At 44.7% G+C, this 14,739-nt stretch overlaps 7 non-coding genes across 7 annotated transcripts; all 7 read right to left on the reverse strand.

Annotated features, from left to right (window-relative positions):
- Positions 1-1,305: 1,305 nt before the first annotated feature.
- trnai-aau (transfer RNA isoleucine (anticodon AAU)) lies at positions 1,306-1,379 on the reverse strand. The gene has a single exon. It is a non-coding gene; the product is annotated as a tRNA-Ile (tRNA).
- Positions 1,380-3,428: 2,049 nt separating this feature from the next.
- trnai-aau (transfer RNA isoleucine (anticodon AAU)) lies at positions 3,429-3,502 on the reverse strand. The gene has a single exon. It is a non-coding gene; the product is annotated as a tRNA-Ile (tRNA).
- A 2,050-nt stretch (positions 3,503-5,552) lies between these two features.
- trnai-aau (transfer RNA isoleucine (anticodon AAU)) lies at positions 5,553-5,626 on the reverse strand. The gene has a single exon. It is a non-coding gene; the product is annotated as a tRNA-Ile (tRNA).
- Positions 5,627-7,655: 2,029 nt separating this feature from the next.
- Positions 7,656-7,729, reverse strand: trnai-aau (transfer RNA isoleucine (anticodon AAU)). The gene has a single exon. It is a non-coding gene; the product is annotated as a tRNA-Ile (tRNA).
- Positions 7,730-9,780: 2,051 nt separating this feature from the next.
- trnai-aau (transfer RNA isoleucine (anticodon AAU)) lies at positions 9,781-9,854 on the reverse strand. Its single transcript has one exon. It is a non-coding gene; the product is annotated as a tRNA-Ile (tRNA).
- Positions 9,855-11,904: 2,050 nt separating this feature from the next.
- trnai-aau (transfer RNA isoleucine (anticodon AAU)) lies at positions 11,905-11,978 on the reverse strand. The gene has a single exon. It is a non-coding gene; the product is annotated as a tRNA-Ile (tRNA).
- Positions 11,979-14,007: 2,029 nt separating this feature from the next.
- Positions 14,008-14,081, reverse strand: trnai-aau (transfer RNA isoleucine (anticodon AAU)). Its single transcript has one exon. It is a non-coding gene; the product is annotated as a tRNA-Ile (tRNA).
- Between the last annotated feature and the right edge of the window lie 658 nt (positions 14,082-14,739).

A 14,739-nucleotide genomic window follows, 5' to 3' on the forward strand; every position in this document is an offset into this window, starting at 1 on the left:
GTAAATAGACAAGTTCCTTTCGCTCAGGTGGGGCAGTTCAGAACTAGAGGGTATAAATCTGGTGTGGGAGGGTGAGAATTCGAAAGGCAGTGAGGGGCAACGGCTGCACGCAATGGTGGTGCGTTTCTGGAATAAGTTATCAGACGAGCTGGTGATGGATGGTATAATTCCAATACTGTTAAGGAATCTGGGCGTGTACTTGAATAGGAAAGGGTTAGAGAGAAATGGGTCAAGTGCATGCAATCGCGTCTGGATCAGTTGAGGATATCTGTTCGGAATGGACGAGTGCGACCGAAGACTGTGTTTTCAGTGCTGTGCATATCTAATGGCTCTATGATAGTGCAGGTGAAATGATAAAAAAGATAAATAAAAAAAAGAAGTAAAATTGTCTGAAGTTGTTGAATTCTAACAACTTCAGGTAATTTTATTTCAATTATTTTATTTAACTTTTTTAGTTGTGTTTTTTTTCACTGTTCTGTACCTCTTATTTCTTGACTGTCTCTCTTTCTCTCGCTCCCCACTATCTCAATACCTTTTTCCTATCCTCTTCCCGCTTTGCTACCCTTCTCCCCTGTTTTCCATTTTGTCTCTGCTTCACCATTCCCTCACATATTTTGTCACATAGCGCTGCCTTCAGCCTGGGTCATTCACGCCTCTTAATCTCCCTTTAATCTCTCCATGCACTGTCATTATCACCTTTGCATCTGGAGCCTTGACTCACATTCTCTCAGCGTGGTATAAATAGCTCCATAATACTCCCCCTTTGTTTTTATCTTAATCTTTAATCAGTTAGACTGGAAACGTCAGCTCTTTTCTCTCCTTGCAGATGGTGCCAGACCTGCAGAGATTTTCCAGCATTTTCTCTTTTGGTTTCAGATTCCAGCATCCGCAGTAATTTGCTTTTATTAATGGCTCTATGATATTGCTGGTGATATGATAACTCCAGTGTCGATGCATGAGAGGTGAGCAAGCGAACGAATTGCCTCTGGAAGTCGTGTGACGAGTATCAACAGAGATCCAGGAAAATAACACGAACGAATCTTTGATTGAATTGAAGCGTGAACTCTGGTTCTCCTCCGAGACGGTGCCAGGTCTGCCTAATACTGCACATATTTCATGTTTTGCATTTGTTGGTGAAAACAACTGAGACTGGTTGTTTTGCTGCAGGCAACATCCACCAGTCATCACGGGTACGGCGATCAAGTCGTGCGTCTAACCCTGTCAAATGTTTTATTGCGCAGATGGCGCTTCCGGCTTTTTGGAGCACGTTGTTTGGAAACACAGCAACCACAAAAGCGCTGCATGTGGTCAGTGTGGGGATCGAACCCACGACCTTGGCGTTATTAGCACCACGCTCTAACCAGCTGAGCTAACCGACCAACGCGGCGGCCCGGCGAAAGCAAATGCCTATATTGCCGGTGCTCACAACCACGGCTGCTCTGCATTTTCTGCTTCTCATCGATCGCACGATAGTCTGAAGTATTTCCTGTCGTTGCAAAGCTTTTCAACAAAAATAAAACATTTACTTTTCCGAACGCGCATACTCGAGTTAACTATTTGCTCTGATATCTAAAATTAAGCACAAAGTCCGGACGCATGCAATTTCAATCGCAACGCCACCAGCTCAGCTGCAGCTTCTCACGTTGACAAATTTCGCCTGGAGAACCGTACCTTCAACGATCGCTCACTGTTCTTCTGGATACTCACCGACCTTTTGAGTCAGGATTACGTGCTGCTGATTAACTGCGGCGAGCCTTATGCCAAATGCATTTGAATTGTAATCTGTCAGTGGGGTTCTTTCTGCTCCCGAACGACGCAGTTGCTTTGGTGTCAGCAACAGCTCAGAAGTCAATTGCACGTTTTGCTCAATGACTCATGTTGCTTATGAAATCTTCGTTTGACAGCATATTTAGCAAGTTGTCAGGCCTTCCTGCAGAGTTTGTCAGCGACAGGTCAGCTGCTAAAATGATTGCTTCAGACAGCATGCTACATCATCCGACATTTGAAAATGGAAAAGGTGCAAACGTTTACAGGCTGAACACTCGCTCACTATTTCGCCTGGCGCGTCAGAGGCTGGGAGCTGATCTTACGGAGGTTTTTCAATCATGAGGGGCATGAATCGGGTAAATAGACAAGTTCCTTTCGCTCAGGTGGGGCAGTTCAGAACTAGAGGGTATAAATCTGGTGTGGGAGGGTGAGAATTCGAAAGGCAGTGAGGGGCAACGGCTGCACGCAATGGTGGTGCGTTTCTGGAATAAGTTATCAGACGAGCTGGTGATGGATGGTATAATTCCAATACTGTTAAGGAATCTGGGCGTGTACTTGAATAGGAAAGGGTTAGAGAGAAATGGGTCAAGTGCATGCAATCGCGTCTGGATCAGTTGAGGATATCTGTTCGGAATGGACGAGTGCGACCGAAGACTGTGTTTTCAGTGCTGTGCATATCTAATGGCTCTATGATAGTGCAGGTGAAATGATAAAAAAGATAAATAAAAAAAAGAAGTAAAATTGTCTGAAGTTGTTGAATTCTAACAACTTCAGGTAATTTTATTTCAATTATTTTATTTAACTTTTTTAGTTGTGTTTTTTTTCACTGTTCTGTACCTCTTATTTCTTGACTGTCTCTCTTTCTCTCGCTCCCCACTATCTCAATACCTTTTTCCTATCCTCTTCCCGCTTTGCTACCCTTCTCCCCTGTTTTCCATTTTGTCTCTGCTTCACCATTCCCTCACATATTTTGTCACATAGCGCTGCCTTCAGCCTGGGTCATTCACGCCTCTTAATCTCCCTTTAATCTCTCCATGCACTGTCATTATCACCTTTGCATCTGGAGCCTTGACTCACATTCTCTCAGCGTGGTATAAATAGCTCCATAATACTCCCCCTTTGTTTTTATCTTAATCTTTAATCAGTTAGACTGGAAACGTCAGCTCTTTTCTCTCCTTGCAGATGGTGCCAGACCTGCAGAGATTTTCCAGCATTTTCTCTTTTGGTTTCAGATTCCAGCATCCGCAGTAATTTGCTTTTATTAATGGCTCTATGATATTGCTGGTGATATGATAACTCCAGTGTCGATGCATGAGAGGTGAGCAAGCGAACGAATTGCCTCTGGAAGTCGTGTGACGAGTATCAACAGAGATCCAGGAAAATAACACGAACGAATCTTTGATTGAATTGAAGCGTGAACTCTGGTTCTCCTCCGAGACGGTGCCAGGTCTGCCTAATACTGCACATATTTCATGTTTTGTATTTGTTGGTGAAAACAACTGAGACTGGTTGTTTTGCTGCAGGCAACATCCACCAGTCATCACGGGTACGGCGATCAAGTCGTGCGTCTAACCCTGTCAAATGTTTTATTGCGCAGATGGCGCTTCCGGCTTTTTGGAGCACGTTGTTTGGAAACACAGCAACCACAAAAGCGCTGCATGTGGTCAGTGTGGGGATCGAACCCACGACCTTGGCGTTATTAGCACCACGCTCTAACCAGCTGAGCTAACCGACCAACGCGGGCGGCCCGGCGAAAGCAAATGCCTATATTGCCGGTGCTCACAACCACGGCTGCTCTGCATTTTCTGCTTCTCATCGATCGCACGATAGTCTGAAGTATTTCCTTTCGTTGCAAAGCTTTTCAACAAAAATAAAACATTTACTTTTCCGAACGCGCATACTCGAGTTAACTATTTGCTCTGATATCTAAAATTAAGCACAAAGTCCGGACGCATGCAATTTCAATCGCAACGCCACCAGCTCAGCTGCAGCTTCTCACGTTGACAAATTTCGTCTGGAGAACCGTACCTTCAACGATCGCTCACTGTTCTTCTGGATACTCACAGACCTTTGGAGTCAGGATTACGTGCTGCTGATTAACTGCGGCGAGCCTTATGCCAAATGCATTTGAATTGTAATCTATCAGTGGGGTTCTTTCTGCTCCCGAACGACGCAGTTGCTTTGGTGTCAGCAACAGCTCAGAAGTCAATTGCACGTTTTGCGCAATGACTCATGTTGCTTATGAAATCTTCGTTTGACAGCATATTTAGCAAGTTGTCAGGCCTTCCTGCAGAGTTTGTCAGCGACAGGTCAGCTGCTAAAATGATTGCTTCAGACAGCATGCTACATCATCCGACATTTGAAAATGGAAAAGGTGCAAACGTTTACAGGCTGAACACTCGCTCACTATTTCGCCTGGCGCGTCAGAGGCTGGGAGCTGATCTTACGGAGGTTTTTCAATCATGAGGGGCATGAATCGGGTAAATAGACAACTTCCTTTCGCTCAGGTGGGGCATTTCAGAACTAGAGGGTATAAATCTGGTGTGGGAGCGTGAGAATTCGAAAGGCAGTGAGGGGCAACGGCTGCACGCAATGGTGGTGCGTTTCTGGAATAAGTTATCAGACGAGCTGGTGATGGATGGTATAATTCCAATACTGTTAAGGAATCTGGGCGTGTACTTGAATAGGAAAGGGTTAGAGAGAAATGGGTCAAGTGCATGCAATCGCGTCTGGATCAGTTGAGGATATCTGTTCGGAATGGACGAGTGCGACCGAAGACTGTGTTTTCAGTGCTGTGCATATCTAATGGCTCTATGATAGTGCAGGTGAAATGATAAAAAAGATAAATAAAAAAAAGAAGTAAAATTGTCTGAAGTTGTTGAATTCTAACAACTTCAGGTAATTTTATTTCAATTATTTTATTTAACTTTTTTAGTTGTGTTTTTTTTCACTGTTCTGTACCTCTTATTTCTTGACTGTCTCTCTTTCTCTCGCTCCCCACTATCTCAATACCTTTTTCCTATCCTCTTCCCGCTTTGCTACCCTTCTCCCCTGTTTTCCATTTTGTCTCTGCTTCACCATTCCCTCACATATTTTGTCACATAGCGCTGGCTTCAGCCTGGGTCATTCACGCCTCTTAATCTCCCTTTAATCTCTCCATGCACTGTCATTATCACCTTTGCATCTGGAGCCTTGACTCACATTCTCTCAGCGTGGTATAAATAGCTCCATAATACTCCCCCTTTGTTTTTATCTTAATCTTTAATCAGTTAGACTGGAAACGTCAGCTCTTTTCTCTCCTTGCAGATGGTGCCAGACCTGCTGAGATTTTCCAGCATTTTCTCTTTTGGTTTCAGATTCCAGCATCCGCAGTAATTTGCTTTTATTAATGGCTCTATGATATTGCTGGTGATATGATAACTCCAGTGTCGATGCATGAGAGGTGAGCAAGCGAACGAATTGCCTCTGGAAGTCGTGTGACGAGTATCAACAGAGATCCAGGAAAATAACACGAACGAATCTTTGATTGAATTGAAGCGTGAACTCTGGTTCTCCTCCGAGACGGTGCCAGGTCTGCCTAATACTGCACATATTTCATGTTTTGCATTTGTTGGTGAAAACAACTGAGACTGGTTGTTTTGCTGCAGGCAACATCCACCAGTCATCACGGGTACGGCGATCAAGTCGTGCGTCTAACCCTGTCAAATGTTTTATTGCGCAGATGGCGCTTCCGGCTTTCTGGAGCACGTTGTTTGGAAACACAGCAACCACAAAAGCACTGCATGTGGTCAGTGTGGGGATCGAACCCACGACCTTGGCGTTATTAGCACCACGCTCTAACCAGCTGAGCTAACCGACCAACGCGGGCGGCCCAGCGAAAGCAAATGCCTATATTGCCGGTGCTCACAACCACGGCTGCTCTGCATTTTCTGCTTCTCATCGATCGCACGATAGTCTGAAGTATTTCCTTTCGTTGCAAAGATTTTCAACAAAAATAAAACATTTACTTTTCCGAACGCGCATACTCGAGTTAACCATTTGCTCTGATATCTCAAATTAAGCACAAAGTCCGGACGCATGCAATTTCAATCGCAACGCCACCAGCTCAGCTGCAGCTTCTCACGTTGACAAATTTCGTCTGGAGAACCGTACCTTCAACGATCGCTCACTGTTTTTCTGGATACTCACCGACCTTTTGAGTCAGGGTTACGTGCTGCTGATTAACTGCTACGAACCTTATGCCAAATGCATTTGAATTGTAATCTATCAGTGGGGTTCTTTCTGCTCCCGAACGACGCAGTTGCTTTGGTGTCAGCAACAGCTCAGAAGTCAATTGCACGTTTTGCTCAATGACTCATGTTGCTTCTGAAATCTTCGTTTGACAGCATATTTAGCAAGATGTCAGGCCTTCCTGCAGAGTTTGTCAGCGACAGGTCAGCTGCTAAAATGATTGCTTCAGACAGCATGCTACATCATCCGACATTTGAAAATGGAAAAGGTGCAAACGTTTACAGGCTGAACACTCGCTCACTATTTCGCCTGGCGCGTCAGAGGCTGGGAGCTGATCTTACGGAGGTTTTTCAATCATGAGGGGCATGAATCGGGTAAATAGATAAGTTCCTTTCGCTCAGGTGGGGCAGTTCAGAACTAGAGGGTATAAATCTGGTGTGGGAGGGTGAGAATTCGAAAGGCAGTGAGGGGCAACGGCTGCACGCAGAGGGTGGTGCGTTTCTGGAATAAGTTACCAGACGAGCTGGTGATGGATGGTATAATTCCAATACTGTTAAGGAATCTGGGCGTGTACTTGAATAGGAAAGGGTTAGAGAGAAATGGGTCAAGTGCATGCAATCGCGGCTGGATCAGTTGAGGATATCTGTTCGGAATGGACGAGTGCGACCGAAGACTGTGTTTTCAGTGCTGTCCATATCTAATGGCTCTATGATAGTACAGGTGAAATGATAAAAAAGATAAATAAAAAAAAGAAGTAAAATTGTCTGAAGTTGTTGAATTCTAACAACTTCAGGTAATTTTATTTCAATTATTTTATTTAACTTTTTTAGTTGTGTTTTTTTTTCACTGTTCTGTACCTCTTATTTCTTGACTGTCTCTCTTTCTCTCGCTCCCCACTCTCTCAATACCTTTTTCCTCTCCTCTTCCCGCTTTGCTACCCTTCTCCCCTGTGTTCGATTTTGTCTCTGCTTCACCCATCCCTCACATATTTTGTCACATAGCGCTGGCTTCAGCCTGGGTCATTCACGCCTCTTAATCTCCCTCTAAACTCTGCATGCACTGTCATTATCACCTTTGCATCTGGAGCCTTGACTCACCTTCTCTCAGCGTGGTATAAATAGCTCCATAATACTCCCCTTTGTTTTTATCTTTATCTTTAATCAGTTAGACTGGAAACGTCAGCTCTTTTCTCTCCTTGCAGATGGTGCCAGACCTGCAGAGATTTTCCAGCATTTTCTCTTTTGGTTTCAGATTCCAGCATCCGCAGTAATTTGCTTTTATTAATGGCTCTATGATATTGCTGGTGATATGATAACTCCAGTGTCGATGCATGAGAGGTGAGCAAGCGAACGAATTGCCTCTGGAAGTCGTGTGACGAGTATTAACAGAGATCCAGGAAAATAACACGATCGAATCTTTGATTGAATTGAAGCGTGAACTGTGGTTCTCCTCCGAGACGGTGCCAGGTCTGCCTAAGACTGCACATATTTCATGTTTTGCATTTGTTGGTGAAAACAACTGAGATGGGTTGTTTTGCTGCAGTCATCACGGGGACGGCGATCAAGTCGTGCGTCTAACCCTGTCAAATGTTTTATTGCGCAGATGGCGCTTCCGGAGCACGTTGTTTGGAAACACAGCAACCACACAAGCGCTGCATGTGGTCAGTGTGGGGATCGAACCCACGACCTTGGCGTTATTAGCACCACGCTCTAACCAGCTGAGCTAACCGACCAACGCGGTCGGCCCAGCGAAAGCAAATGCCTATATTGCCGGTGCTCACAACCACGGCTGCTCTGCATTTTCTGCTTCTCATCGATCGCACGATAGTCTGAAGTATTTCCTTTCGTTGCAAAGATTTTCAACAAAAATAAAACATTTACTTTTCCGAACGCGCATACTCGAGTTAACCATTTGCTCTGATATCTCAAATTAAGCACAAAGTCCGGACGCATGCAATTTCAATCGCAACGCCACCAGCTCAGCTGCAGCTTCTCACGTTGACAAATTTCGTCTGGAGAACCGTACCTTCAACGATCGCTCACTGTTTTTCTGGATACTCACCGACCTTTTGAGTCAGGGTTACGTGCTGCTGATTAACTGCTACGAACCTTATGCCAAATGCATTTGAATTGTAATCTATCAGTGGGGTTCTTTCTGCTCCCGAACGACGCAGTTGCTTTGGTGTCAGCAGCAGCTCAGAAGTCAATTGCACGTTTTGCTCAATGACTCATGTTGCTTATGAAATCTTCGTTTGACAGCATATTTAGCAAGTTGTCAGGCCTTCCTGCAGAGTTTGTCAGCGACAGGTCAGCTGCTAAAATGATTGCTTCAGACAGCATGCTACATCATCCGACATTTGAAAATGGAAAAGGTGCAAACGTTTACAGGCTGAACACTCGCTCACTATTTCGCCTGGCGCGTCAGAGGCTGGGAGCTGATCTTACGGAGGTTTTTCAATCATGAGGGGCATGAATCGGGTAAATAGACAAGTTCCTTTCGCTCAGGTGGGGCAGTTCAGAACTAGAGGGTATAAATCTGGTGTGGGAGGGTGAGAATTCGAAAGGCAGTGAGGGGCCACGGCTGCACGCAGAGGGTGGTGCGTTTCTGGAATAAGTTACCAGACGAGCTGGTGATGGATGGTATAATTCCAATACTAATAAGGAATCTGGGCGTGTACTTGAATAGGAAAGGGTTAGAGAGAAATGGGTCAAGTGCATGCAATCGCGTCTGGATCAGTTGAGGATATCTGTTCGGAATGGACGAGTGCGACCGAAGACTGTGTTTTCAGTGCTGTCCATATCTAATGGCTCTATGATAGTGCAGGTGAAATGATAAAAAAGATAAATAAAAAAAAGAAGTAAAATTGTCTGAAGTTGTTGAATTCTAACAACTTCAGGTAATTTTATTTCAATTATTTTATTTAACTTTTTTAGTTGTGTTTTTTTTCACTGTTCTGTACCTCTTATTTCTTGACTGTCTCTCTTTCTCTCGCTCCCCACTATCTCAATACCTTTTTCCTATCCTCTTCCCGCTTTGCTACCCTTCTCCCCTGTTTTCCATTTTGTCTCTGCTTCACCATTCCCTCACATATTTTGTCACATAGCGCTGCCTTCAGCCTGGGTCATTCACGCCTCTTAATCTCCCTTTAATCTCTCCATGCACTGTCATTATCACCTTTGCATCTGGAGCCTTGACTCACATTCTCTCAGCGTGGTATAAATAGCTCCATAATACTCCCCCTTTGTTTTTATCTTAATCTTTAATCAGTTAGACTGGAAACGTCAGCTCTTTTCTCTCCTTGCAGATGGTGCCAGACCTGCAGAGATTTTCCAGCATTTTCTCTTTTGGTTTCAGATTCCAGCATCCGCAGTAATTTGCTTTTATTAATGGCTCTATGATATTGCTGGTGATATGATAACTCCAGTGTCGATGCATGAGAGGTGAGCAAGCGAACGAATTGCCTCTGGAAGTCGTGTGACGAGTATCAACAGAGATCCAGGAAAATAACACGAACGAATCTTTGATTGAATTGAAGCGTGAACTCTGGTTCTCCTCCGAGACGGTGCCAGGTCTGCCTAATACTGCACATATTTCATGTTTTGTATTTGTTGGTGAAAACAACTGAGACTGGTTGTTTTGCTGCAGGCAACATCCACCAGTCATCACGGGTACGGCGATCAAGTCGTGCGTCTAACCCTGTCAAATGTTTTATTGCGCAGATGGCGCTTCCGGCTTTTTGGAGCACGTTGTTTGGAAACACAGCAACCACAAAAGCGCTGCATGTGGTCAGTGTGGGGATCGAACCCACGACCTTGGCGTTATTAGCACCACGCTCTAACCAGCTGAGCTAACCGACCAACGCGGGCGGCCCGGCGAAAGCAAATGCCTATATTGCCGGTGCTCACAACCACGGCTGCTCTGCATTTTCTGCTTCTCATCGATCGCACGATAGTCTGAAGTATTTCCTTTCGTTGCAAAGCTTTTCAACAAAAATAAAACATTTACTTTTCCGAACGCGCATACTCGAGTTAACTATTTGCTCTGATATCTAAAATTAAGCACAAAGTCCGGACGCATGCAATTTCAATCGCAACGCCACCAGCTCAGCTGCAGCTTCTCACGTTGACAAATTTCGTCTGGAGAACCGTACCTTCAACGATCGCTCACTGTTCTTCTGGATACTCACAGACCTTTGGAGTCAGGATTACGTGCTGCTGATTAACTGCGGCGAGCCTTATGCCAAATGCATTTGAATTGTAATCTATCAGTGGGGTTCTTTCTGCTCCCGAACGACGCAGTTGCTTTGGTGTCAGCAACAGCTCAGAAGTCAATTGCACGTTTTGCGCAATGACTCATGTTGCTTATGAAATCTTCGTTTGACAGCATATTTAGCAAGTTGTCAGGCCTTCCTGCAGAGTTTGTCAGCGACAGGTCAGCTGCTAAAATGATTGCTTCAGACAGCATGCTACATCATCCGACATTTGAAAATGGAAAAGGTGCAAACGTTTACAGGCTGAACACTCGCTCACTATTTCGCCTGGCGCGTCAGAGGCTGGGAGCTGATCTTACGGAGGTTTTTCAATCATGAGGGGCATGAATCGGGTAAATAGACAACTTCCTTTCGCTCAGGTGGGGCAGTTCAGAACTAGAGGGTATAAATCTGGTGTGGGAGCGTGAGAATTCGAAAGGCAGTGAGGGGCAACGGCTGCACGCAATGGTGGTGCGTTTCTGGAATAAGTTATCAGACGAGCTGGTGATGGATGGTATAATTCCAATACTAATAAGGAATCTGGGCGTGTACTTGAATAGGAAAGGGTTAGAGAGAAATGGGTCAAGTGCATGCAATCGCGTCTGGATCAGTTGAGGATATCTGTTCGGAATGGACGAGTGCGACCGAAGACTGTGTTTTCAGTGCTGTCCATATCTAATGGCTCTATGATAGTGCAGGTGAAATGATAAAAAAGATAAATAAAAAAAAGAAGTAAAATTGTCTGAAGTTGTTGAATTCTAACAACTTCAGGTAATTTTATTTCAATTATTTTATTTAACTTTTTTAGTTGTGTTTTTTTTCACTGTTCTGTACCTCTTATTTCTTGACTGTCTCTCTTTCTCTCGCTCCCCACTATCTCAATACCTTTTTCCTATCCTCTTCCCGCTTTGCTACCCTTCTCCCCTGTTTACCATTTTGTCTCTGCTTCACCATTCCCTCACATATTTTGTCACATAGCGCTGGCTTCAGCCTGGGTCATTCACGCCTCTTAATCTCCCTTTAATCTCTCCATGCACTGTCATTATCACCTTTGCATCTGGAGCCTTGACTCACATTCTCTCAGCGTGGTATAAATAGCTCCATAATACTCCCCCTTTGTTTTTATCTTAATCTTTAATCAGTTAGACTGGAAACGTCAGCTCTTTTCTCTCCTTGCAGATGGTGCCAGACCTGCAGAGATTTTCCAGCATTTTCACTTTTGGTTTCAGATTCCAGCATCCGCAGTAATTTGCTTTTATTAATGGCTCTATGATATTGCTGGTGATATGATAACTCCAGTGTCGATGCATGAGAGGTGAGCAAGCGAACGAATTGCCTCTGGAAGTCGTGTGACGAGTATCAACAGAGATCCAGGAAAATAACACGAACGAATCTTTGATTGAATTGAAGCGTGAACTCTGGTTCTCCTCCGAGACGGTGCCAGGTCTGCCTAATACTGCACATATTTCATGTTTTGTATTTGTTGGTGAAAACAACTGAGACTGGTTGTTTTGCTGCAGGCAACATCCACCAGTCATCACGGGTACGGCGATCAAGTCGTGCGTCTAACCCTGTCAAATGTTTTATTGCGCAGATGGCGCTTCCGGCTTTTTGGAGCACGTTGTTTGGAAACACAGCAACCACAAAAGCGCTGCATGTGGTCAGTGTGGGGATCGAACCCACGACCTTGGCGTTATTAGCACCACGCTCTAACCAGCTGAGCTAACCGACCAACGCGGGCGGCCCGGCGAAAGCAAATGCCTATATTGCCGGTGCTCACAACCACGGCTGCTCTGCATTTTCTGCTTCTCATCGATCGCACGATAGTCTGAAGTATTTCCTTTCGTTGCAAAGCTTTTCAACAAAAATAAAACATTTACTTTTCCGAACGCGCATACTCGAGTTAACTATTTGCTCTGATATCTAAAATTAAGCACAAAGTCCGGACGCATGCAATTTCAATCGCAACGCCACCAGCTCAGCTGCAGCTTCTCACGTTGACAAATTTCGTCTGGAGAACCGTACCTTCAACGATCGCTCACTGTTCTTCTGGATACTCACAGACCTTTGGAGTCAGGATTACGTGCTGCTGATTAACTGCGGCGAGCCTTATGCCAAATGCATTTGAATTGTAATCTATCAGTGGGGTTCTTTCTGCTCCCGGACGACGCAGTTGCTTTGGTGTCAGCAACAGCTCAGAAGTCAATTGCACGTTTTGCGCAATGACTCATGTTGCTTATGAAATCTTCGTTTGACAGCATATTTAGCAAGTTGTCAGGCCTTCCTGCAGAGTTTGTCAGCGACAGGTCAGCTGCTAAAATGATTGCTTCAGACAGCATGCTACATCATCCGACATTTGAAAATGGAAAAGGTGCAAACGTTTACAGGCTGAACACTCGCTCACTATTTCGCCTGGCGCGTCAGAGGCTGGGAGCTGATCTTACGGAGGTTTTTCAATCATGAGGGGCATGAATCGGGTAAATAGACAAGTTCCTTTCGCTCAGGTGGGGCAGTTCAGAACTAGAGGGTATAAATCTGGTGTGGGAGGGTGAGAATTCGAAAGGCAGTGAGGGGCAACGGCTGCACGCAGAGGGTGGTGCGTTTCTGGAATAAGTTACCAGACGAGCTGGTGATGGATGGTATAATTCCAATACTGTTAAGGAATCTGGGCGTGTACTTGAATAGGAAAGGGTTAGAGAGAAATGGGTCAAGTGCATGCAATCGCGGCTGGATCAGTTGAGGATATCTGTTCGGAATGGACGAGTGCGACCGAAGACTGTGTTTTCAGTGCTGTCCATATCTAATGGCTCTATGATAGTACAGGTGAAATGATAAAAAAGATAAATAAAAAAAAGAAGTAAAATTGTCTGAAGTTGTTGAATTCTAACAACTTCAGGTAATTTTATTTCAATTATTTTATTTAACTTTTTTAGTTGTGTTTTTTTTTCACTGTTCTGTACCTCTTATTTCTTGACTGTCTCTCTTTCTCTCGCTCCCCACTCTCTCAATACCTTTTTCCTCTCCTCTTCCCGCTTTGCTACCCTTCTCCCCTGTGTTCGATTTTGTCTCTGCTTCACCCATCACTCACATATTTTGTCACATAGCGCTGGCTTCAGCCTGGGTCATTCACGCCTCTTAATCTCCCTCTAAACTCTGCATGCACTGTCATTATCACCTTTGCATCTGGAGCCTTGACTCACCTTCTCTCAGCGTGGTATAAATAGCTCCATAATACTCCCCTTTGTTTTTATCTTTATCTTTAATCAGTTAGACTGGAAACGTCAGCTCTTTTCTCTCCTTGCAGATGGTGCCAGACCTGCAGAGATTTTCCAGCATTTTCTCTTTTGGTTTCAGATTCCAGCATCCGCAGTAATTTGCTTTTATTAATGGCTCTATGATATTGCTGGTGATATGATAACTCCAGTGTCGATGCATGAGAGGTGAGCAAGCGAACGAATTGCCTCTGGAAGTCGTGTGACGAGTATTAACAGAGATCCAGGAAAATAACACGATCGAATCTTTGATTGAATTGAAGCGTGAACTGTGGTTCTCCTCCGAGACGGTGCCAGGTCTGCCTAAGACTGCACATATTTCATGTTTTGCATTTGTTGGTGAAAACAACTCAGATGGGTTGTTTTGCTGCAGTCATCACGGGGACGGCGATCAAGTCGTGCGTCTAACCCTGTCAAATGTTTTATTGCGCAGATGGCGCTTCCGGAGCACGTTGTTTGGAAACACAGCAACCACACAAGCGCTGCATGTGGTCAGTGTGGGGATCGAACCCACGACCTTGGCGTTATTAGCACCACGCTCTAACCAGCTGAGCTAACCGACCAACGCGGTCGGCCCAGCGAAAGCAAATGCCTATATTGCCGGTGCTCACAACCACGGCTGCTCTGCATTTTCTGCTTCTCATCGATCGCACGATAGTCTGAAGTATTTCCTTTCGTTGCAAAGATTTTCAACAAAAATAAAACATTTACTTTTCCGAACGCGCATACTCGAGTTAACCATTTGCTCTGATATCTCAAATTAAGCACAAAGTCCGGACGCATGCAATTTCAATCGCAACGCCACCAGCTCAGCTGCAGCTTCTCACGTTGACAAATTTCGTCTGGAGAACCGTACCTTCAACGATCGCTCACTGTTTTTCTGGATACTCACCGACCTTTTGAGTCAGGGTTACGTGCTGCTGATTAACTGCTACGAACCTTATGCCAAATGCATTTGAATTGTAATCTATCAGTGGGGTTCTTTCTGCTCCCGAACGACGCAGTTGCTTTGGTGTCAGCAGCAGCTCAGAAGTCAATTGCACGTTTTGCTCAATGACTCATGTTGCTTATGAAATCTTCGTTTGACAGCATATTTAGCAAGTTGTCAGGCCTTCCTGCAGAGTTTGTCAGCGACAGGTCAGCTGCTAAAATGATTGCTTCAGACAGCATGCTACATCATCCGACATTTGAAAATGGAAAAGGTGCAAACGTTTACAGGCT

This window comes from Chiloscyllium punctatum, chromosome 24 (genome assembly GCF_047496795.1).
Source record: "Chiloscyllium punctatum isolate Juve2018m chromosome 24, sChiPun1.3, whole genome shotgun sequence".
In the NCBI taxonomy this organism is placed as follows: domain Eukaryota; kingdom Metazoa; phylum Chordata; class Chondrichthyes; order Orectolobiformes; family Hemiscylliidae; genus Chiloscyllium; species Chiloscyllium punctatum.